Below are 24,636 nucleotides of genomic sequence, written 5' to 3'. Positions count from 1 at the left end.
AGGCGCGTTTCTAATTTTAAAATGTAGAAAAAAGGCAGGGTCTTAAGTACAAATTTTATTGGAATGTTCATGTACAAATTGAGGTCAGAGGACCTCTTTTAACACAACATTGGAAGTAATTACACTATCCTCTGTTACACGCACATGATGACTCATACTTATGTATCAACAGAAGACTTGAATGTGGAATCAGCCGCATTTCGATAAAAGTTATTTAAAGAATGCGAGATATTGTTGCATATGAACAAATTTATCAGTTTTGTCGCCTTTAACGTCAGGAATATATACCGTTTTTTTATTTATTTAAAAACCAATTTTAGGAACTAATAGCAGTATTTAGGAAGTAAGATATGCCGTCGAATGTTCTCTGATAAATTATTTGCATTTTGGTACCTCATTTGTAGATTTTTGTTGCATATAAGTTGAGAAAAAGGTATCTATACAGTAGAAATAATATAGAAGATTCTTGACGCGTAAGTCAAAATGAGGTCATAATACAAATAAAATCAGAATGTTAACAAAACAAATATAAAATTAAAAAAAAACAAAAAAACGGGCAGCTCTCACTAAAATGAAACGGACAATAATAAGTGAACACGTCAGGACCGGAGGAAAACACTGCACCTATTCGTGCTTTAATCCCAGCGTTATATTGTATTTATTTTCACAGAAAATGAAAAAAAACACAAAACGTTATGCCAAAATATTAATTAATATGAGACGATAAAAAATAATTAATATGATGAATATATATTCCAGAACAAGCAGCACTTCGTAATGGATAGTGGAGATTGATGAGTGATTCTCTTGAACGGTAAGAAAATACTGAACTAGCACCTTCAAGTCATTTCAAACTCAAATTATCCTTGCCTATAGACTTCTAACAATTTTATCAAGGGGAATAAAAGGCAATCTTGAAGATTGAAATACATAAACGTGAATGAACAGCAAGAAACTTGTTTTATTCTCACCGAGGCCAAACAAATTACTTCACCTTCTATACTTTAAATTTAATAAATCGACAAGGATTCCTCATAATCGCAATTTGGGTAATTATACACGGCACTAAACGGTAAAGCAAAATAAGAGACACACGATAGAACGTGGAGAAATGAATTTGCCGCATATAAAATTCTTATGCGAAAGCAAAGAGACTATGGAAGCTTTGGCCTAAAAATAAATATGCTGAGAAATGACTATGACGAGACTCCATTTTGTCACTTATGTTTTGGAATAAACATTATGGCTTAACTTCATAAAACCCAAATAAAATAATGGAAAATAATAATATCAGTTCGAGTCCCACATGCTTTGAGCTCAACTATTAGAGCTTATGGGTGTAATATTTTACATTTATGCCTTCAGCACTTAAAATTAAAATCTTTTTTTCATTTTATCAGGATGAACTTTGAAATATAAAATAATAGGCCTATAAATAAGTTTACGTGAATACGATAAATTAGGTTAACTAATTTTAATTGGCAGTCAAGTACACGGGTATTGCTATAAACTCCTAGTTAGGTAAAGACCGTTCACTAATTTAAACTGTCTGTACAAGATTGGCAGTATTTTCAATAACGAAATACAGTTAACGATAGAGATATCGAAGAGGGATACTGAAATCTTTAAATAGTGGCTATCTAGTAAATTACGTCAATGGTTATATGAGAATTTATATCGATGAATATTTTATGCATATGCTTGATTATTATTTAAATAGTCTAAAAGTAAATATTTTCCTGGAAAGCAAATTTTTTAATTAATTTTGACTGAACTGTTCAGGGAAAGCGCATTCCAGCTCGTTGGGAAAAAATGGCTAGTTTAAGACGTGATAAAAGGATCTTGCGAGTAAAATAAGAAATCAGGCCGTGAGGAAACGGGGGGTAGAAAGGTAAGGAGATGGGCTGTTAGGGTGAATAAGAGGAAAAGGGAAATAGAGGGCGAAAAAGGGCGGATGGGGTGAAGGGCTTAAGAGTTCCCAACCGCAAAACTATTTTATTGAGAGCATTTTCCAGCGCAGCGAAGATATAAGCTGAATTTGCGAGCCACGAGGGAAGAAATACTGGAGATGGGAGGAATTTTTGCCCAGGGAGTGGTAGGCGAGGAGAGAGAGAGAGAAGGCTTGCTTGAATTAAAATAACAAAACCCAATAATGGCCAAACGGGTAACGCTGAGAGAGGATCGTGGGAAAAAGTACAGCCTCCCACAGCGCTATACGAAGCACAGCCATTTTTATAAGAGAATCGCTTCTCGCTCGGCAAGACTTGCTTTTCCCACGCATTCTCGAAAAAGCTTCGGGAGAAAAAAAAAATAGCAACGTGATTCTAGGAAATAGTGGCCGAGATTACCGAGCGGAGTACGTTCCAAAGCAAAACGTTTTTCATGCAAATTTCGCAATCATAGGACTGGAATGCATGAAGGAAACAGCGTAGTGGAATACTGTAGTATAATAATAACACTTGAAAATGTGGATGAATGTTTTAACACTCACGGAACTTATTGATTAAACGCTTAAATAAAATCACTGATGAAATAATTCATAAATCTCTAGACTTAATGAGGAAGGAAAGGGACAGAAAGGAAAGGATGGCTCATCGTCAGAGCTAAAGTTATTAAAACGATGCAAGGAGGGACAGGGTGAGAGTTTAAAGGGCGCAATTGAGCTGACCACTTCCTGATATCCGCCCTTTCCCTACTTCAACCAGCCCCTTCAATTAATTCCACATGCCGTCCTACTATTGTTCCAAAGGTGGCCGGAATAAAACAAATCACTCTTGCACATCTGTCTCAAACCTAACAAATCACTTGAAGTCCATTATTCTTTGGAATTTTTAGGAAAAGGGAATCGTATGCATTTTAATGGAAATTCAAGATGAAGTTACAATTAAATCAAGAGATATTTATACACCGAGTTAATACTAAAAAGATTCTTCCAAATGTTTCATTGGACACCCTTGACTGCTATTGCGCCTTAGATTTTGAGCAATCTATATATTCCATAGCTCAATGATTAACAACAAGATATTTTTTACTCTTATAAAACACTTAGTAAAATACCTTCAATTAATGGGGCTTACCTTCCCTTAGCCGTTAGTTGTATAGTTAATTATCCTTAAACAACACATCGTAAATAATATCTTAGTAAAATTAATATGAGTGGCTGGAGAAAAAAAACTAAAGAGAATGCTTGAATTCCACTTTATCGGTGTTATGTGTGATTAGCGGAGGAGGTGACGTGTCTTCTTAATGCCAGCAAGGAAAACTAAAAATTATGCAGTCAATAATTATTTCTGGTTCCAATAATAATCCGAAAAGCAATAAATAAAACGGTAACACAAAATATCAACATGTGCATGCGTGCTAATACTTGCCTACAAGAATAAACGAATTCAATTTCAGTAATTCTCCAAAAAATGCTTTCCAACCCAAATTTCGACATCAGGTCCAAGGGGAATACTTCGGGGAAGGCCTTCATGTTTACTACCATTTAGAGGGTATTTTTTTCTTGTTATTAAAAATATCCGCAGTGCGGAGATGAGCGCAGAGCCATCCGTTGATTCTCAATATGTATATAATAATATTTATCTTTGTTTAGTGTCATGAAGAGCAGAAGTCTTTAAGAATGAAATGAAAAATGTTTGGCCAACGCTTCGATATATTTTATAGCTTCTTCAGGGCAATGAATGAATATGATTACATTAATTTGATACCTAAATAACATTATGAATGGTTATTACAATGAATTATAAAAATAATAACATAAAAAAGAAATAGCATTCAACTGTAAATAATTTAAAAAGAAGAGACAAAAGTTTTGATAGCAACTTTATGTATCCATATTCATTCACAGCCCTGGAGAAGGAATAAAAATGTATCGAAGCGTTGGCGAAAGAATTTTGAATTTAATTCCTAAAGACCTCCACTCCATGACACTAATACGAAAAAACTAAATACTAACATTAAAAATTTAAGTCAAGTAAAAGAAAAAAAACACTCAATTAATATAATATTTGCAATCGCTAAAAAAGCACTGAAAAGTTATAAATTTTAAAGATCATCATCACAAACAGCATCGGCAAAATCGGTTTACGACCCAAGTAATAGCCGTAATTGACATTAGGAAACTCTTTTAAATGCGCGGTAGTTAATCTTAAATATAGAGGCCGACTAGATAATTCCCTATTTCAATATTCGCGATCGACTCTTTCAATAAGAAATAAAATTAGCCAATCCCAATGCAACAACCATGCCTAACCGCAAACGTGACCATCACTGTCTCATTGTCCAAATCTAGGTGTCTATCATGGCTCACGCCATGGACAGTTCTTTTTCTCTTCTGTTAAGAAGAAAATTTCGAGTTAAATTTAAGGGTAAAATAACCCTGCTCTTTCAACGGCAAAGGGAAAATCACTACAAGTTGCTCCGATCAACGAAACTCAACGGTCCTCTTTAGAAAGAATGCGTGAGGCCTCGAAGAAGAGGTAAAACGGAACAAGGCGGTATGCAAACGGGGACGAATATTTGAAGGATCACGCGGGCCCTTTGCCGGAATGCCCGGAGAATCCCATTAATTTCCCATTTCTCAGCCGAATGTGGGAAATACGAACACAATCCGAGAGGATATATGGCCTTGAATCCCATGGCCAAATTCACTTACGGAGGCAATTCTATTGAGGTCCTGCGGCGCATAAGTTCAGCTCACATTTTAGATTGGCTAAGCAATATCCTTAAAGAGGAAATGTTATACAATCCACTGTACTCTAAACGAGTATCCACAGTGATAAATGTAGATAAAGTACGGAGACTTGCAAGATATCAAAATAACGAATTATTACCTGCATATAAGAGACCCAAATTAAAAGCGCAACATATTTTTACTTGTAAGCCTATAAAAGGATGCCGAATATCAGCGCAAACATTTTCTTCATGGCTTTAATATGTTATTCAAGTAAAAGTTAATGATAATGTATCCATATTGCTTTCAATCTGCACAGTATCTATTAGAAAATTAAAATATATCCTAAGTCCTGCAGGTTCAATAGGTATCAAAAGTATTCTAGTTTAAATATTTGTGTCTCTCGTTTGAATGCGCCTTCTAACATTTTTAGCAATAATCCTTTTTTTAAAAAAAAGGTCATACTACTGATGTCTTATGTTTAAGTTACAATATTCAATATTAACTTTAAATTTGCTGCAACACCTGTAGTTGCAACATCAGAGCATATACAACACAGGAAATCGCCCATAAAAAATTAACTATTCGAATGTTTGCTTTAAAACGTTCATAAACATAAATTAATTAGAGTGTCAGACAATAATAAAAACCATGACTTAAGTAATAGCTAACAAAAAAATTTGCAAAATTTCTCAGCCTGGTACTTTTCGTTGTACATCGACAAATACATTTTGACTCACAATAGTTCAAATTGATTTCTTTTAAACATTAATAGACGTTATAATAAGCCGTATTTATCTTATTGACGCATGATAATTCATTTAAATCTAAAACGATGGCGACCGGTGATAAATCATTTTTTGTAACATGGGCAAGTATCTTATAAAGAGCTTAATGTTGACTGTCGGGTTATCCAAAGGTTAGTTATGCACTTATAAAATGTTTGCCATAATGCTTTTCCACTCCGCGAAAGGAAATCGTGAGCTTTGTCCCAGCTATGCGGTATCAGAAAATATCATAGTAAAAAAATAGGAAATTTGGGTACAGTAATTACAAAAAAAAATTTTTAATGATCTTGTTATAGACACCAAATGTTCTCTTCAGATGGAGGCCTACGACTAACTATTGCACGAATTTACAGGGATAAAGTTGATGAGGATAGAGGTGGGTACCAAGAATATAAAGTCCATTACCATCTATCCTATTTACTTCTCGCAGCAGCAAAAAATTTAGGAAGATATTTTGTCGGCCGGAGAGATATAGGATTTTGTTTTTCCCCCGAACAATACAGGACTTCAATAAATGCTAGGTGTGACTTAGGATGCGCATATAATTTTCTTTCTAGTAAATTATTTATATCCTTACAGGTGGTGTGTACGCAACCCCTACCACACACCAACTGAAGCGGCTTAGTATGTAGATGTAGACGTATTCTCTGCCGTATCACGATAGGACGCAGAAACAACAAACAAATATAATTTGATATAATATGGGTGCAGGGTTTACCCCAAAAATTACGTTCTTTGCTAAGGCCTGAAAGTAATTTAAAGATGTCTTTCCTCCCCATTAGGTTATTTCTCCGCATTTAATCAGTTGATTGAGGACTAAAAGGGCATTAACAATATATAAGAGAGAGTACCAGTGAGAAAATTTCGAATCCTCAATTTTTCTTAAACGCAGACAAAACGTACCCGTGAGAATATGGGAAGATAAACGACAGGAAGTGAGTCGAATGAGATATTAATCGGGAATGCGCGAATGATTTACGATCGTAATTCATCAAAAGTTTAATTTCACCGAATCACACATCACGTGATAAAATCCCCTGAACAGTAATTAATCAAAATGAGCCATGTTTGCAGCGATTAACATGAAAATCGATTGTTTATAACATCCTTTTCTCTATCGCAAGAACGGTCGTCATTAAAAGGCTCACTTTCCAATATCTACAATCCATAGCACTTCGTAACACGTAATCAAATGCCGAGGACGTGACCCGTCGTTCCCAAGTCTTTCTTCCCATCATAATAGTAGCCGTTAATGAATGCAATATAATCCTCACGTGAATGCATTCATTCATATTAAATCTTTCGATTTCTGATGGTTGATTTTACCTCTACTTCGTAATGACACCGTAAATGAAAACGATGTAGGAAAGCAAGGAACGCTTGCCGTGAATATTCACGCAACAACAATATCACCAGGCTTGTAATTACCCCAGTAATAGGCGATCGCGGTAAATAAAGACAAAAAGAATGTGGCTATACACTATAACACCGCGAAAATATTATTCAAGGTTGAACTTTTCAGCATCCACTCAGAAAATAAACACGTAAATTAACAAATGCGAACAAAATCGCTCTTATGGAACAGTAAAATTTTGCGTAAAAACGTTTTGCCACCTTGGATTGTTTTAGAGCATGTGCATTTCCCAAGGTAAGGGATAAATTAGGATAGCAGAGAATTCACTGAACTGGAGGGACTTGGTCTAGTTGATTGTTAATTACCCACCAAAAAAATTTATATGACATAACAAGTCTAGAAAATCTTCAAGGATGGCTAAAAGTATTATGAGTTCATGCAGATGGGAACGGTTTCGTAAGCAATTAACCCATTCCTCATCACTCAAAACAATGCTGAATTGAATATGAGATTTAGACGTACGAGAACTTCATACATGTAGATGGAAGAAACAACGTAATCTTGAGAAAACCCCACGCACTGCCCTAATTTAAAAGTTGTCTCGCACCAAATTTGCTAACGTAGTCATTCAAAAACTCGCAATATATGGTCGCCAAAGCTTGGCGAATGACTTACCGGAAATTACAGTAATTTTTAACTAGCCGAAAAAAAATAAAAATATTATATTGAAGAATTATCTTTCACCTTACTTTACCTTAATTATTGGCACTATTGCACCCATGGAGATTCCAACTTCATCACCACACATGATTAGCGATCAAGTCAACTAAGATGGCTCGTATCTTCTGCAACGCACACGTTTCCGAAGACATCCACCGAACCTGGAGAATGGCTGAGAGGGATTAGATCCATGCTTACCGATAGATTCGTGCAACAATTCGTACGCAGAAGACAGACGTATAAACCTCTGATTCCATCATAATAGTAGCCGTTAATGAATGCAATACAACCCTCACGAGTATACAATCATTCATATATTACCTTTCGGATGGTTGATTTCACCTCTATTACATAATGACACCGTAATTATAAACAATATAGAAAAAAAAGAAACGTTTGTCATCAATCTTCACGCAAAGAAATAACGCTTAAGATATAATTGAACCAAATTAAAATCTGGTACTTCCAAAATTAAAGTGTAACAATGATGATTCATGCCAATTTCGGCCAAATGGGAGGAAACCTCAAGACAAGGATGAAGGAACGAAAGTCATGCTGAAAGAACAAGGATGATTCGTCCGCCTCCGCCCTCTTGGAAATGGGGCACCAAAGCAGTTTCGATCCAGAAATACTGCATTTTACCAAGAAAGGAAGATGGATGCCTAAGAAAATTCGGGGCATTGCAGCAAACTGAAACCATGTGGACGGCATACCCTTTCCCAACCCTTTCATCTTATTACTCATCACCCTCCCAAAACCCACACCCCCACAACCTGGAAGGAGGGTAGTAGCTCCCTTCGATTGCGCAAAGGAAACTTTTCTAACGGCTTTCCTTTTAATTGCCGCCAGAAACACTCAACTTTATTTTAGGAGGTGCTACGTGCAGGTCATCCATACAACCATTCAAAGTACTGTTCGCTTTATCTCCAAGGCGTACGGTGTGCTCCATTGAGAATAACGATGAATATCCCTACCAATTTAACGATAGTTTTCCATTATAGTGAGATGGCACTGGGCAGAATTATAACAAGTTAGCAAATTTAAGGCTATTGACTAGAAACTTTCCTCACATAATTAAGTTTTTCTAAACGACCAGTTTTAGCACATTTGTACGGATTTAGCACATTCTTGTACGGATGATGATAAAAAATGCATTGAAAGTGGTAAAATAAATTAAAAAGGAAAAATGCCATTAACTTTGATTTCATCAGTATTTTTATACTTGCACGAAAATAATTAAATTTCACAGACACGATGTTCATTCGGAGGCCTCTTAGGAGTAAATAGCGGCGGTCTAACCTCAATGCTCCGTTCAGCTATACATCGACCTGATTATTGTCCACACTCCAAAGGAAAGGCTTTCCATTCGATATGTTGCGATTAGATACTTCCCCACATCAAACAATCTCCACTGCTGGTTTTAAGTCCATATTTTATGATTTCGAAGTGAGAAGAATAAAATTTAATATTAAATTAATTGTACAAAGACATTTGAGTGATTTTGGCAAAATTCAGTCTGTAGTAGAACCTGAACAGAAATTTGAGTGAAAAGAATATTCGGATTCGCTACTTTGTGCACTCAAATGACGTATGGTAATATAGATAAAAACTATTTGCGTTTTAACGTGTAAAATCATCAGGGTAATCGCAGAGTACATAGGAAAATACTTTATTTATAATATTCGACAGGGAACCCCGTCAAAGTTGGCATATGGACTAAAAATGACATTAGAAAAGACTACTCTAGTTAAACTAAACATAAAAACGTTAACCCTTGCCTCATTGAGATAACATTAAAAAAATGGTTTTAGCACAAAATGTAAGTTTTTCTCCATTAAATGAAATGCGTTGGTCATAGAAACAGAATAATCATATTAATTACTAGGAAATTTTATTTTCCTTAAGGGTTAATGCACATCTTTGACAAATCTTATAGATTCGGCTGTTTAGCATGATTTGTGACATGGCATGGCAATGACGTGGCATACACTCCAGGAGGACTGCACACAAAGATACTTGGCTATTAAAAAAATAGCCAAAGAGCACATTCCCAAACAGGACTAACAAACAGCTTCACAGATTGAACAGCATTAGGTCAAATGATATCGTGGTCACGAATGGGCAAAAAATATGACTTACTAAATATTCTAATTAGCTAAAATGATGATTCTCGAGAAAATATTACCCCGATTGTTAGTGTTGCCTCACTTAAACGATAATGCCGATAAAAAATGCACTCGTAATGGACTAATAAGTAGAGCTGTCCCTGGATACGTCAAGTTCAGCTCCGCATCATCTGATTGTCGGATGCACAGCGAAGGGAAAACCTTTCAATCGATACGTTTCGATTGGATCCTCCCCTAGTAACCTCCAATGCCTCCCTCATCCGCAACATCCTTTTTTATTTCTTTCGCAGAAGTTTTCACGTTCATTCAGAGGATGGGTCTGCTCCAATATTTACAATTCCTCGCTGCTCCTTTTTTGCTGCGAACCATTCTGTTCGGTGAGTACGGCGGGCAGACAGATTCGAGGATGAGGAAGAAGAGAAGAGTGGGAGAGGGCGTGGATCAAAACACTATGGTGCAATGCATCGCTCCACAGACAAGAGAATGAAACGTGAATCGTTAATATTATTACGTTCATTCTACCGGTTAACGTAAGTTTACATGACCATCTGAACCACTCTGACACACGGACTAAGGTAAGTACTGGACAAGTGCGGATATCATCCTTATTGTCGCCTCTGCAACGATCGTCTGCCGGGTAGCAGCACGGACGGTTACCCTCGGAAGAAATGCACGCATGGGGAACTGAACGGTGAAATGCTTAGTTTTCCAAATTAATAACTATTTTCATGGACGAGGGGGATTCTCATTTTTATCGCATATATAATGCCTATTGGCTGTTAAAGGAGAAACTTAATATTTAATTCAAACTTTTCAAAAAAAATATTTGAAGCTCAAATAATAATTTAATTATTTCCAATGCAATAGCAAATTCGGAATCAACAATCAAACACTCTAGCAATCAACCTTTACATCAAATACATACGAAACACTATACTGCGTTAATAATTTCGACCAGCTTTTTTCGATTTGGGATCACTGTGCACCGACATTAGGCCGTCCCTTATTTTTCAGAATTGCGAAAAGTTATGTTTTCCTGGTCTCAAAATGATCCAAATGAGGTCTATATTCACGTGTTAAAATTTGATTACTTTAAAATAACGGCAACCCGTGCCCCAAGGGCCCTAAGTACTAAGGACCCTCAATTGAGTTTTTGGGGTTGAAAAAGAGTGGGAGGGGGTTGAGGGGAAGTCTGTAGTAAGTGGTGCGGGCCGTACCTCAGCGGTGCCGCGGTGCGGGGTGGCGCCCTGGGGGGGATTGCATTACGACGGACGATATCTCCTAAACGCTTAGAGATAAGTCAAAACAAACAGAAAATAGGCCCTAAAGGGCTTTACTTTTACATTTTACATAGAAATAACACTTTTTCAACCCCAAAAACTCAATTGAGGGTCCTTAGTACTTAGGGCCCTTGGGGCACGGGTTGCCGTTATTTTAAAGTAATCAAATTTTAACACGTGAATATAGACCTCATTTGGATCATTTTGAGACCAGGAAAACATAACTTTTCGCAATTCTGAGAAATAAGGGCCGGCCTAACCGACATAAATACGCCCGGGAGTCTCCGCCAGCGAATTTTTAAAGTCGGCGCCAACGCATGATTGGGAAAAAATATGGATGAAAGCAATTATTTAATTATTAAAAGAATAACTTCAAATTGTACAGGGAAATAAGATCTGGGTTTTAGTGGCTTTTAAATTGCATAAGCCACTAAAATGGCGAATCCCCAATGCAGGGACATGCGTTGTGGTAATGTGTGTATTGTAATCACATGTAAGAACGCAGGTGCAAACTCGGCAGTGAATGGGGAGCGAAGGGATTTCTCTTTTAAGATCTACGTAGGGACTAATGGAGCATAAAAAAGTGGAATAACCGATTAAATAATGAGAACGTGCTCAGAGTGGGAGAAAAATGTCTGCTATTCGCGATAAAGATGTTTTGCATTCATTAGATGACTCGAGCACGAATCAAATCTATTTACCATTAAAGAGCAATTGAGCATTCAAAATTGTAATTAAAATATAATATTGAAATGCGAGGGGGTTTAATTGGACATGATGGACGATATGCGCTATTTCTATGCAATTCATCCATCATTGTTGCACAGCTAGAACATGCTCTATGGTTTTCCGCTTGACAACTCAAATTACGGAAAATTTACCGATATCCTCGTTTTAGATAGTTATTGGGGTTTATTTGTAACATTCTTTGTCCTTGCGCAAGATTATTCATAACGTAATAAAGGCCTTTAGGAATGATCATGAATAATAAACTAAAATCCCGCACAATGATTAAGCACTTACTTCAAAATTTAAGGGTGTATTTAAGGATGTTGAATGGGCTAACTAAAACCTCAGAGCTAATTGGTAGAATGAAATCGTCCTGTACAAGTTCATAATATAAATTTTTTAGCTCATAAAAATCAAGTTTTGACTTGCCATGAAAAAATATTAACGGAGAAAATTTCGCAAACACTTTCTAAGGGAGAGAGAGAGATTACTAAGTTATTAAATCATGATTATTTATAGTATTAGAAAATAACAACGAAAAAATGAAAAGCCATTGATAAAAATGCGAAAAAAATGCTTAGCTAGAAAAAGTGAGCGAACGATTGGCAGATATTATTCTTTATTCTAAGAATGCTATCGCGAATCCATTTTTTTATTCCCACAAAATATCATGCATGTGCAGCCTATGCAAAAAGTTATGTGCTTCTACAGCAAGAAACCGTCACAAAACAAGGGAACTTTCATCATAACTCACACTGATGGCGGTTTTCTCAGCATCGATATAAGACGGCTTAATAGAATAGCCCATTGGCCTCTCACCCAATTTATCTCAGGTGACGAGACGGCCATTCCCGCGCCGCTATCCTTTCTAAATTCCTCCCGCTCAAAAGGGACAATCCTTTGTTATGAACATAAGGCTAGAGGTCTAAGAATTTCTCTCCAACGAGACCACAAGCGTGCCTTTCTCTCTTCCCAGCAATAGCCTCAGCACCCTGAAATCCCTAGAATAATTTAGTTTTCATTTGGATAAAATATTGCAGAAAAGGATACACAGAAGGAAGCAAGGGTTTTCAGCTAGCTAACTGTTATGTTACCCACATAAAAAGAGCAATAACATAGCACCTACGGTACTAAGCTCCTTCTCCTAAATACAATTGTGATAGTAAATCCTGGAGTTGAGATTGAGCGGATGCATAATTTCCCCTCAGCGGGTCTTTTTCTTCGCGCATTATTTGTATCAAATTTATGCAAATATCATGAAATTTTCACGGCATTAAGAAAATACCCTGTCAAAATGGGCAATAAATATTAACCAAAACAAAATTAAATATGAAAATATGATCCTTAAATCAGTAAAGTATATGTTCATTACCATCCTCTTACGGTCAAAAGTTTAATCTATGAGCATCAGGTTAACGCTGAGAAGAGATTTTTGATCCTAAAATTTCAAGGTAACAAGGGAAGTATAATATGAGTAATATTTTACGTAAAAGATAGAGGTCAGGTTAGCGATGAATCCTCCAACGTTATTCCGCGAACTGAGGTTTAGAACACAACGAAAATCTAAATGTTTCAACTTCCCTTACATACACTTCTCATCGAAAACTTATGCGTATTTAAACTTCGTTCTCTGCGTCAACGCAGGAAAATTCATCGTTTCCCCAGTGTACGGGACCTTTGCAGTCGAGACGTATGTAAGTGAACACGTTTAACTTCAAACCAATGTCAAAGTAGCATAGTGGAAATAAGGCATAACAGAAATGCTTCGGAGTGGGATGTAGGGATGGAGATGGCACCGAGCAACAGCAAGAAGTTTCTACTGTGCTTTCCACTACGTAGTTGTAAGAATGTGAACATAATCCTTAGGAGAAACATAACCGTTAGAGATATTGGAAAGGTGCAGGTTAAAGTGAGGGGGAAAAACCGGATCCCTGTGGTAGCCTGGCTCCGTGAATTACACTCACAGCCCATTGCATGCGGTGTATGACCAACCGCCCACTCCAGCGTGAAGGGGGTCCTGAGGTCTCACCTTAGGACCGCCATGTCTCACCTTATTCGCCTTAGCGCCTCAAAGGAGGGAAGAGTGAGGCCGCCAGTGACAAGGGCGGTTTCAAAGGGCGGACAAATTGAAGAAACGGTTTAGATGCGACATGAAGATATTGGCCGCCTCACCTATATTGCGGTGGTATTTCTGGAAAAGTTCCATCCTGCAGGGTAGGAAAGGGTACCTACTGAGAAAAGAGTATTTGCCAATCCTCCCGCTCTTAGGCGACGGCTTGTACTTTTATGGTGGTGAAATTATATGGGTTGGCTACAGGAGAGAGTACCAAAAACTGCATTAAGACGTTAGCAATGCCATCGTCCACACAAAAGTGGACTTATATTCTATTTATATCCTGACTGCACAATTCGTAATTTTCAGTCTTAAATCGAAATACGTTTACCATCAATGAACATAAATATGCATTAATAAAGGTTTTCTTACATAAACATACTGATTCCGTCAATGCACTCGGTGAATGAAGGATCTGGTACAATTGGAATCAATAAAGCAAAACAAAGTTTCTATGTCATCAGTTTAGTTTTATGCCACAGCGGATTAGAAAGTGAGGGCTCGGTGTTAATGCTAAGTTTTCCTACATCCTCGGATATGTAATCGCTGTAGAGTATTTGGGTAATGTAATGGAAAAAACAAGATAATTAAACTTATTAAACTTTCATTTGATTCTATTAATTTGATTTCATAAAGTTTAACCCCTAGACAACAAATTATGGAATATTTGGGATTTATAAGGACGAACTTGGCTATAAGATGGTAACAGGATTAAAGCACTAGACTTAACATGGAAATTGAATATTATATATTTAAAATATATAGTTATTTAAACAATTATCATTAGAAATATAGATCAAACGGCATCAAATATTTAAAATCAGAATTTATTTTAAACAGCGACGTAAATTTTATTACATTAATTGTTAAATATTCACAGATAGTTTCACTAAGCGAGGAAAATTATGGTTAATAACCTAAGTTAAAACAAAAAGTTGTCCAAATTGAATAAGTAAGTTAAGTAATATAAAATATATTAGAACTAAGTCAAATAAATATCTTTTAAATATATAATTGGTCAACTACCCCATCAATTCTGAGAGCCGACTGATAAATAATTAATTTTCTCTCGGGATGAAGAAATGTTGGCGTGGTGTCACGATGTGGCCAGCGGAAAAGGGTTGGGTATTTTTAATTACAAAGCATAACTGTGAAGAGTGAGGGAGTCGGGCAGCAAGAGTGAAAAATTGTGCGAAAAGAATTCACGCCACTCAAAAGAAGAGCTACTAGGCTCACCAACTTCTACAAATCTCATTCACGCATCCTCCACAGCGTGCTTCTATTTTAACGCTGACTAGAAGCCTCTAAAAACTTCGTCATTTTCTTCAAAGACGAGCCCCTTCATTTTTTGCAATATCCTTTCTATTCCAACAACTAAGCACACGTTCATCTCTAACCGCAGTTAGGGGAAGTTCCCATGGGGAGCAGAGAAAAAGAAGGGAGAAAGGAGTCTCACGAAATGTCGCTACAATTTCTCTCTTTATTAATTTTAAAACCCCACATTCTTTCCAGCATTTTTTTTCTATTCCTATTATATCATATTATTTTTCAGCTTAAAATCCAGTCCTCTGCTTACTTCTCTCATACTTATTTCTCGCACACTCATACAGCAGCCACGTAAAACGTAAGAAAAACTTTTGAAGAACTTCTTCCGTAACCATGAGGAATTCCTTTTGTGGGAACTTTTTTGTCACTGGGCGTTTTTACGCCTGGCAATATTTTTGGCGCACCGAATGAAAAAGCGTTTTAAAAAGTTTCACCGCAATGCAATTTGACGATGGCGTCGGTTGAACTGCTTCGAAAGAAAAGTAAAAGATAGCTGTTATCCTATTTTTGGTTTGCTGTTAAGTGGAATTCCTTCAATTTCTCTTTGGCAGTTTTTCCCTGTAACACAGGCATGGAGAAGTAATTTAAAACTTTACATGGATCACAGTTCGGTTTCTAGAGGAGAATTCGTAGTCTGAAATGCTAAAACTCACGAAAATTCATTTCATCGCCTATTCTACCTTTCTAAAAATAAATTTATATATAAAATGGTGAAATGAAACATAGCCAACATCCTTCGTCTTCCTTTTAAAAAATGGTAGTATATTAAGCAAGGAAATACCAAAGGTCAATTCAATTTAGCAAAGTGGAATGACCATGTTTAACTTTGGTATCCTCTGAGGATATATAAAGATAAACTATATTTTAGAGTTCATTTGCTCGCAGAATTAATTTTTAATGGGATTATCGTGTTGCGGATTTTAATGCGTCTATGCGTATCTTCCAGCTTTCCGCCAATGTTCAGTATCATACAATTATTTTTTTTTCTAAAAACAATTTTTAATAATTGATTTTCAAGCTCTGAAGGCACTAATAAGGAGAATTTAAAAATGAAACGCACGTGGTAAGAGGTATAATTTACGTTTCTGATGGACGAATAGCACCCTATTATTACACGCACCTCACTTTTGATGACACATAATGTTACTTACGTTAGGTAAGTATTATTATTCAAAAGGAACGCTCTTTTTGGGTAGGAAATTGCGATCAAAATTCGTCATCATCAAGAACTTTCAATTTTATGATTGGTTTGACTCAGTTCTCCATGCAAATCGCATATCGTCTTATGTTTCAACACACAAATAATCTTTAAATCTTTCATCATCTTCTCAATGCATCTCTTTCGTGGCCACTACTTTCCTTCCCTTCCACCTGTCCTTAAGCGATGATTTTCAGTAGAACCTCGTGATGCTGCCGATTAAATTGTCTTGTCGTCTGCCCAGGGATTTGAAAAGACTTCTTTTCTCTCCTGCCCTTATAAATGACGCACTACTTACTCCATCTATCCATTCGACCTTCATCATTCATCAATAGTACTCCATTTCGAAAATGGGAGTGGTAAACAAAAACCATAAAAGCATTTTGAAAAAAACGGTGGAGTCAGGCTTTAGTGGTATGCGGGTTACCTACACAGGTAATTTGTTGCCAATTCGCACCCAGTGCGAAGCCATAATTTCATTAAATCAGGTATATATTTCGTTTGAACTTCGCTGAATGTTAAATTAATTGTTTGTTATTGGCATGAAACATAAATACATCGAAAAATGGGGCGACAGAGTACCCCTAGGCTAGGTGTCAATTAAAAATCGCATAAAAATTAGCATTTAATATTCTTTAAATTTCACACAGAATCAGTAATCTAAGTATACAATGCACACTCTACAAGTCACAATTTCTAAAATGGTCGTTTTAGTTACTATTCATTTAAAATTTACATTTAAGTTATCGATAAATATCCCTTTATATTTTGAGATTTCAGTTCTTCCAAACTATAGAATAAGCCACTTTTGGAACATGGAACACGGAAACGAAAACTATAACTGTCTAATCGTCCGATTAATGTCATGCATCATGCATTTAGCCTCCTCCGAAACCTAACCAAGCAGCGGTGGCCTGTATCAGCGATTGGTATTCCATAGAAATTCTAGGCGTCTACCCCAGAGTGGACCTCAAAGGCTCTGGAACGGGGCATGCAAATACGATCTGTTAACGCAACCATGTCCAAGAAGCCAATATCTTCGGCCATGTTAACCACTGGTCCTATTAAACGACTAATCAGTGGCCGATTACATACTGGAAGCTATAATTCACGTTTTGACCCGGAATTATAGATGAATTTTACAAGTGAAAATCGAAAAATGATTGCGTTACATCATTCCATATTTTAAACTGAATTAAAACGCTGGAATGTTCAATTTATAGAAAAAATTTTCATAAATAATTGTCTTTTAATCAGGCAATTTATTACATGAACTATGTTGACTCCCTGCAATTTTTGCGATTGGTTTGTGTAGGAAATATTTTTTAACTCTAGCAAGCAAAGTTCCCAGGCATTGAAGAAGAGTTGTTCCTCGAGAATTATTATCACTAATGAACAACGCACACCAACAAAAAAATCCCTTATGATTTATAACATAACATTTGAGATTATATAAGACCATTTAAATAACAATATTCAGCCTTTTATGGCCTTTAAAAATTTTCTCTAACATACTATAATAGCAGAAAATTAAGCTCCAAAATTAATTTACATTAGCTTAACGCTTCGGTCCTAATGCAACCAATGCTTTTTGCCAACCGACACCTCAAAAGAATAAAAATGAATAATCGATACATAAAAATACATCATCGATATTTAAACTTGAATTATAGTTACATTCCAATGAAATGACTGCATGCACATAAAAGCATTTGGAATAGAGGGAGTACACTGACATGATTGAGGTCATGGCAGTATTACCGGCACATTTAATGGCCAAGGGTCCATAGCAAAAGAGAAACGAAACAAATACCGGAGAAAAATTATCGCAGCCATTTCCGAGAATGCTTCTTTAAACGCGAAAGAAAGAAATGTCTCCATTTCTTCTCTCTCACTAAATGATACGGCCCTTTTATAGAAAGAGCCAGAGCAGCGACTCTACCCTACAGGATCTTCCAAGAAGACGAGCAGCGGATGAAGAAAAAAAAGGAAAAAGACACCTCATTTAGTTCTAAAGCGAGTCAAGGGGAGGAGGTAGCAGGAATGGCTAATGCAGCCAGGAGTCGGCGGGTGGGTTGGCGTCAGAGGGGGTGGGTTAACGCGGCTCAAGGTGACAGGTGAGATGGTCGAAGGGGAAGTGAGGGGGAGGGGAGCGGGGAGTAGATAGGTGGTGCAAGTAAGGGAGGGACTGGAGACGTTAGCTGGAGGATGAAGATGCCTTCTCTTATGGCCTTTCAAAGAGGATTCTCAGATGTACAGTTCCTCAGGTTCAACTCTTTCAACGCAACAATATACTTTCCTATTCATTAAAGTCTCTTCGTTATGCATAGTTTTCACTAATATGTTATAAAAATATCCCAATCATTACAAGCGTATTTAGCTATTTTTTTCAATACACACAATCGTAAAACAAAGTCTATTCAAATAAACAATTTAAAATCATTGGAAGTTACTTGTTCATAATTTTAAAACGTAACAATATTTCGACCTCAAGAGGCCTGGTGGAACCCCAACAAAACTGTCGTCAACCAATAACAGCCAACACGGCGAAGCCAGATCTCCACGGAAAACTACGAGGCCGCATTGAAAAAAAATTTAGCAGCAAAAATTATGGACTAAAAATGATTTTTCCTATCAAAACGCCTCCGTAAAATGCTACGAAATAAATTTCATTTTTTATCATAAAAACTTTCAATATTGTTACATACATATTAAATGAGGGAGGCCTCCATGTTTTTAGCAAGTGGGCGGAATATGTGATACTACCTCCACAAAAAAGGAAAACGTTAGCCCATTTTTCTTATTGTTCCTTAAAAATGTACATAAATATACAATACAAAATATATGTAAAATATAAAAAGCAAAAGAGAGAGATTTTTCATGATTTCTTCAAGACTTTTTTACTATCCTTAATATTATAATAAAATGTGCATAAAAATTAGAAGTATCTATTTTTTAGATTAGTCTACTTTTATACAGGAGTTACACGGGCAAATGGATACCTCTCAGGGAATCCAGATTGCAACATGAAAGTCACACGCATTGTGTGTTGAAGTAGTAAAATGAAAACTACATTGGCAGATCACGTAAATGATTAACAAAAAAAACTCTGATTTTCCAAGGAATATAATTGTGAGCGGGCATACCCCGCCTCCGACCTCTGCTTCTTTCCTCCCAGTTTAAGAGGCCAGCATGATCAAAAATTCCCAGTTTAAGAGGGCCAACACGATTAAAACTTTCCAGGTTATCTCACGTACCTTACATTTGCTGAAATTAGTTCAAAAGAAAACGATATACAAGACATTGCAAATAGCGCTAGATAATAGCCTAACTAACTCACTTTTTACTTAAGTCCGTTAAAAAAGCTATGCACACGGTACAAAGGAATTTCTGGAGAACGCAGCTAAAAATAAGCTAATTTTTTTTACGAATAAATGATTTAAAATAGGTCGATTTGCTTGTAAATGGTATAAATTATAATATGATAGAAGACGAATAAACACACGACTCAGTGCACGTGCCAGAGGCTAATCATAGTATAACAAAAGCTGAATAAGGTACGGCAGAATTAATTCAGGTCTATTTTTATATTAATAAATCAGTCAGTTTGGAAAATTCCCCATTATTTTTGGGCTCAAACATACTTAGCATATTTAGGATAAACATTTGCAGACGCAATAAGCGGAAAATGATTCTCATGAACGATCATCTGTTAGATGATGAGTTTACACTGCGTTAAAATTGAAAATATTGACATCAGCACTAATTACGGCATATTTGAGCACACAGAAAAAATATTACCACGACAGTGGTAAGACAAGAGCAGGGTTTTCCATGTTTAAAACTACTCCGTTGAATGGCTAAAAAGTTATCGATTCTCACGATTCAGTGCCACTGAGATTCATCAAATTATAGCCAACTCATTCAATTTCATATTTCTACCATTAAATATTCCAGTAGTTATCCGAGGAACAAGTTAACATGCTAATATGTTATTCTTTGTATAATGCACCATTGGTAATGCTCTGATGAGCTACCAGCCTCAAACTTCTCCTCAAGTTTGACTTAAGACCGCATTAAAAATTCTACACCTTGCGATTTATTTGTGTTTCATTAATTTACACGGCCACAATTACTCAATGTGAACACTAAAATCGATTTTCTATTGGGTGCATAAATATATTTAACCGGAAAGGTTTTTTAACGAATTTTGATAAGATCTTCATGGCCCTATTAGCTATTTCTTCCGACAAAAATGCCGTACCCGCCGATAGGGAAATGAATTTATAGAACGTATCAATTTATCCTAACTTAAAAAATAAAATCCATTAACAACATAATTGTATTTGACCCTGTATTTGCATTTTGTGATAGTTAACTTTAGCAGGATAATATAATGAACAGACAACGATTGACTCATGTATTCACGCAAGTGTTACTACAGTAGAAAACCAGGGCATTAATCCAAATAAAGTAGGGGAAAAAATTATGCTCAGTCCCAATATTAGCGAGATAGCGTTTGAGAAAGTATCCGAAAACCGACAAAAAATTAAATCGAAACTTGAAGTTTGTACGTGGTGGAAGAGCTTCATGTAAACAATGAAAAGCACTTCCATAATTCAAATTGTGGAAGTAACCAAGTGTTTTTCAATGCTATTTCGAAAAAAAATTACAAGGACACTTATTTTCACTCGTGGCTTGGACAAGTACAGAGATCATGTACCATGTTTTTCTGGCATTAGCGAATGAAAATAACTATGCTGACTCAATAGCACGAGCAAACAGAAATTGAAATAATAAATACGACTGGATCCGTTTCATTATGGCATTGTATCAAAGGAAGTTTTTCCACAAGTTTTCCAGGTTACACGAGCATTTTTAACTATAAGCAAGTAAATTAATAATGCCTCCCACTGCTAATCGGGACTTAGAGATTCTTAAACATGTTTATGTGGCATCACTGAATGCCATCAAAACTAAACTCAGCACCCACAAATTTATAGAATAAAAACATCTACTTCTGTTACTCCAGACCATGGTATCAAATAGAAATTTTCCAAAAGAGTAATTACCAAGAACCTCGCCTTTGGATCATGATTTCTTTTTCTCTTAAGCATGTACTAAATAGCCCACCTCATACGCGGAACCATCTATTTTTTTCAATGTCCCAAACAAAGGAGTAGCTTTAACGGTTGCCTAAGTATCTAGGGAAAGGATTGATTGCGGGAACGCAAAGAAATAATGATATTGTGAGCTAATATATTGCGTACAAAAAAAATTACACTCGGTATTTTAAAGAACCGAAATCCCTTCTGAGGAGGTTGTTTATTGAGGCGTAAAGGCTATGCCACTAACGCGCTAAAATGTGAATTGATGTTCAACCCTTCCTCCGCTTGTGGATTTTCAATGGATTAGCAAGGGAAGAAAATCCTCTATTTCCCTGACATAAGTACCTACAAATCTCAAGCAATTATCAGTGTTATTTAAGAGCCAAAATATATAAATCGCATGGAAATTCAGTAATGGGAACTTAATCACATGACGTCTTACTCGAGCCACAGATGGGCGCCAACCACTTATTCTTAGCGACAGAAATAGATCTCACAATATATATTCGGAGATTATGAGATAAGTGTTCAGCATTGCTTACATTCCAGATTGCACAGAAAAGAGAAGGTATTACGGTAAAGTTTAAGTACTGTAGAATCAATTTTATATCACATAACTATTTGTATAAAAAACTATCTTGTAAATAAAAAGCCTTATAATTCCCCTTTCTTCCCATTTAATCCGCAAACTAAATTATATGTGAAGGAAAAGCGGAAAGAGTATGTTGCACGCTACAGATATTGCGCTAGGCAAAAATTAATTAAGGTATTATTAACAGAAACAATTTCGAAGAGCACAGAGTTAGAACCGCACTTTATTCCATTATCCGACAAAAACGATAAGAGATGAGAAATATTTTTCCGGGCGGATAAGTAAAGGAATACCTTTTCCCCGAACAATAAAGAACTTCCAAATTCACGCAAAATATTCACTTATAACGCACAAGATACTGGTCCGATATCTTTAACTTTGGCTTCAAACGTTTCCACTCTTCTCCTACTGAGCATACGTTCTTCAGGAAAGTAATAAAGCTGCTGCCAATGTTCCAGTGAATTAGAGCAAAAGAGACTTCTCATGAGCCAAATTCCTTGTTCAGTGATATGATGACGCCGAATAACCCAAGACGCAGAGCTACTAGGGACTACTACGGAAGAAAAAAGTCGAAGCACACCGATGAGATTCTCATACAAGAAATCCTTACCCGGTAAAACTTAACACTACCTCCCCACTAAACACTACCAAAGCCAACAAAATTCTAGCTGATCAAAGGGATCCAGCTTACTTAACCTGGCAACAAGTCTTTTTTATAGTTAATCAACTTCCAACGTTTATATTCCTCTCTTAATTTTCGATTCCCGCACCGGAAGAGTAGATGAGAAGAATCAATATAAGTGTACGTACTCATTGTACATACAACAGGTTTATAGGCCGGGAGGATAAATCTGAGGGAAATGGGGTTACAAAATGATAAGACCAAAAAGTACTAGCTTTCTTTAATGATAATTATAATATCTACAATTCTGATAGACTCCCCCAGCTACTAGTATTTTGTTAATAATGTAAAACCCCATTTAAGCACAGCAATGACATGGATATAGACTCAAACCCACGACCTTTGGTTAGGCAGGCGAGAACTTACTCTCGCCGCCGACGAGGAAGGTGAAGTCCGTGCATTTACACTCGCCGTCTTGTCCTTTCTTCAAGCTTACTTGAACGGGAAAGTGTCGGTGTTAGCTCCATAGATAGGATGATTAAGAGACCAGCAAACAGATCTGAGTGTACAATTAAAAAGAACAATTATCTATAGGGATAATCAAGAACAGAGTCCGTCGCATTCTAAAAAAAATGTCCGCAACAACAGTAGATGTTGGAAAATATGCAACACAATAGGGTGGTTTCCTAGATTTTTAATGACGATATCTATTTTTGCGCGATAAAATGAAAAGTGAAAACTTTCAAGCGCGCGAAAACGCGACGGCTAAGCATGAATTCTGGGAAAACCCCGTAAGACGTCATTCTAGTTCCCGCTGTCGCCGTGTGAGGTGAATTTGGGGCGAGGCTTTGAGTGCTGATACGATGCAGGCTGCTAGCAGGAAGCAGAGTACACTGCTAGTAGGTAGTGCTAGGCTTAAATAAGAATTATTAATACCTTATCAAACGAAGAAAACTTTCAGGCCTTAGGCAGTTTTAATAGGTGATTCTTAAGACATGTTTCCCTGAGCTCTGTGCATCATGCATGCATTGTTAATCTCAGACGATGTATAACTCCTATCTACTCGTATAGAAACTAAGTCCCTGTTACGTCAAATGGAGTGGCATCGCATGGGCGCTAATCTGGACTTTTTCCAATGCGGTTAAAATTGGCCATTGCAATTCGTCTACACTGGGATTTCTAGAACCAAATAATTTGTGTATAATACACAAATGTACACAAATGGTGGGTAACGAATCGCAATCAATGCCTTTCGTTTTCTTCGATGAATAAAACTACCCTATTAGTTATGGGCGTATTTGTCGCCTGGATTTTAAGTAGGAAGGTGGCAGGTCTTGCTAGTCGGAATGGACGCCATGACGACTACCAACACCGGCAGATACTGCCCCGGAAGATGGCTTGGTAAGGCACAAGCAGATCCCATCGCTTCCATGTTTAAAACTATTCCCATGAAGAAGGGTAAGTATTAGTTGAAAATTTTCATGAAATTAAACTAATTTGGAAGTATCATGATCTATATTGAACACTAAAACGACAAGCAGCATTTGTACATTTTGGGTTGCCAAGGGGTTGCTTAGATGCGAGGAGGGTAATATGGAGGAAGGTGGTAAGCGATTAAGTAGGGAACTTATTCCATTGTAATGACTAAAAGAATGAAATTAATTTAAAAGGCAATGCGTTATAGTTCCAGCACAAATTGTGGATGAGAAATGAAAAATGTAAAACGAGAATTAAAAGGGTGCGCGGAAAGACAGAAAGTGTGCAATATCAACACATAATGCGTTCATTAAAAAAACCTTACTCACGTGGGATCCCCAACTTTGTTTAATAAGGCCTGTTTCACAACCAAAATCCATCTCATCCTCTTCAAATTACTCTCCTCTTTATTCCTCCCTTCCATTTCCCAAAAATCGCTGCATTCCAAACGTAGGTCATGGACACCCTGATCACATAATATGCTCTGGACCACTAACAGCTCTCCCTTGCATCAATTTATGAAATATCT

Source organism: Ischnura elegans, chromosome 4 (genome assembly GCF_921293095.1).
Source record: "Ischnura elegans chromosome 4, ioIscEleg1.1, whole genome shotgun sequence".
Classification (NCBI taxonomy): domain Eukaryota; kingdom Metazoa; phylum Arthropoda; class Insecta; order Odonata; family Coenagrionidae; genus Ischnura; species Ischnura elegans.
Note: the sequence above shows the minus strand (reverse complement) of the source record.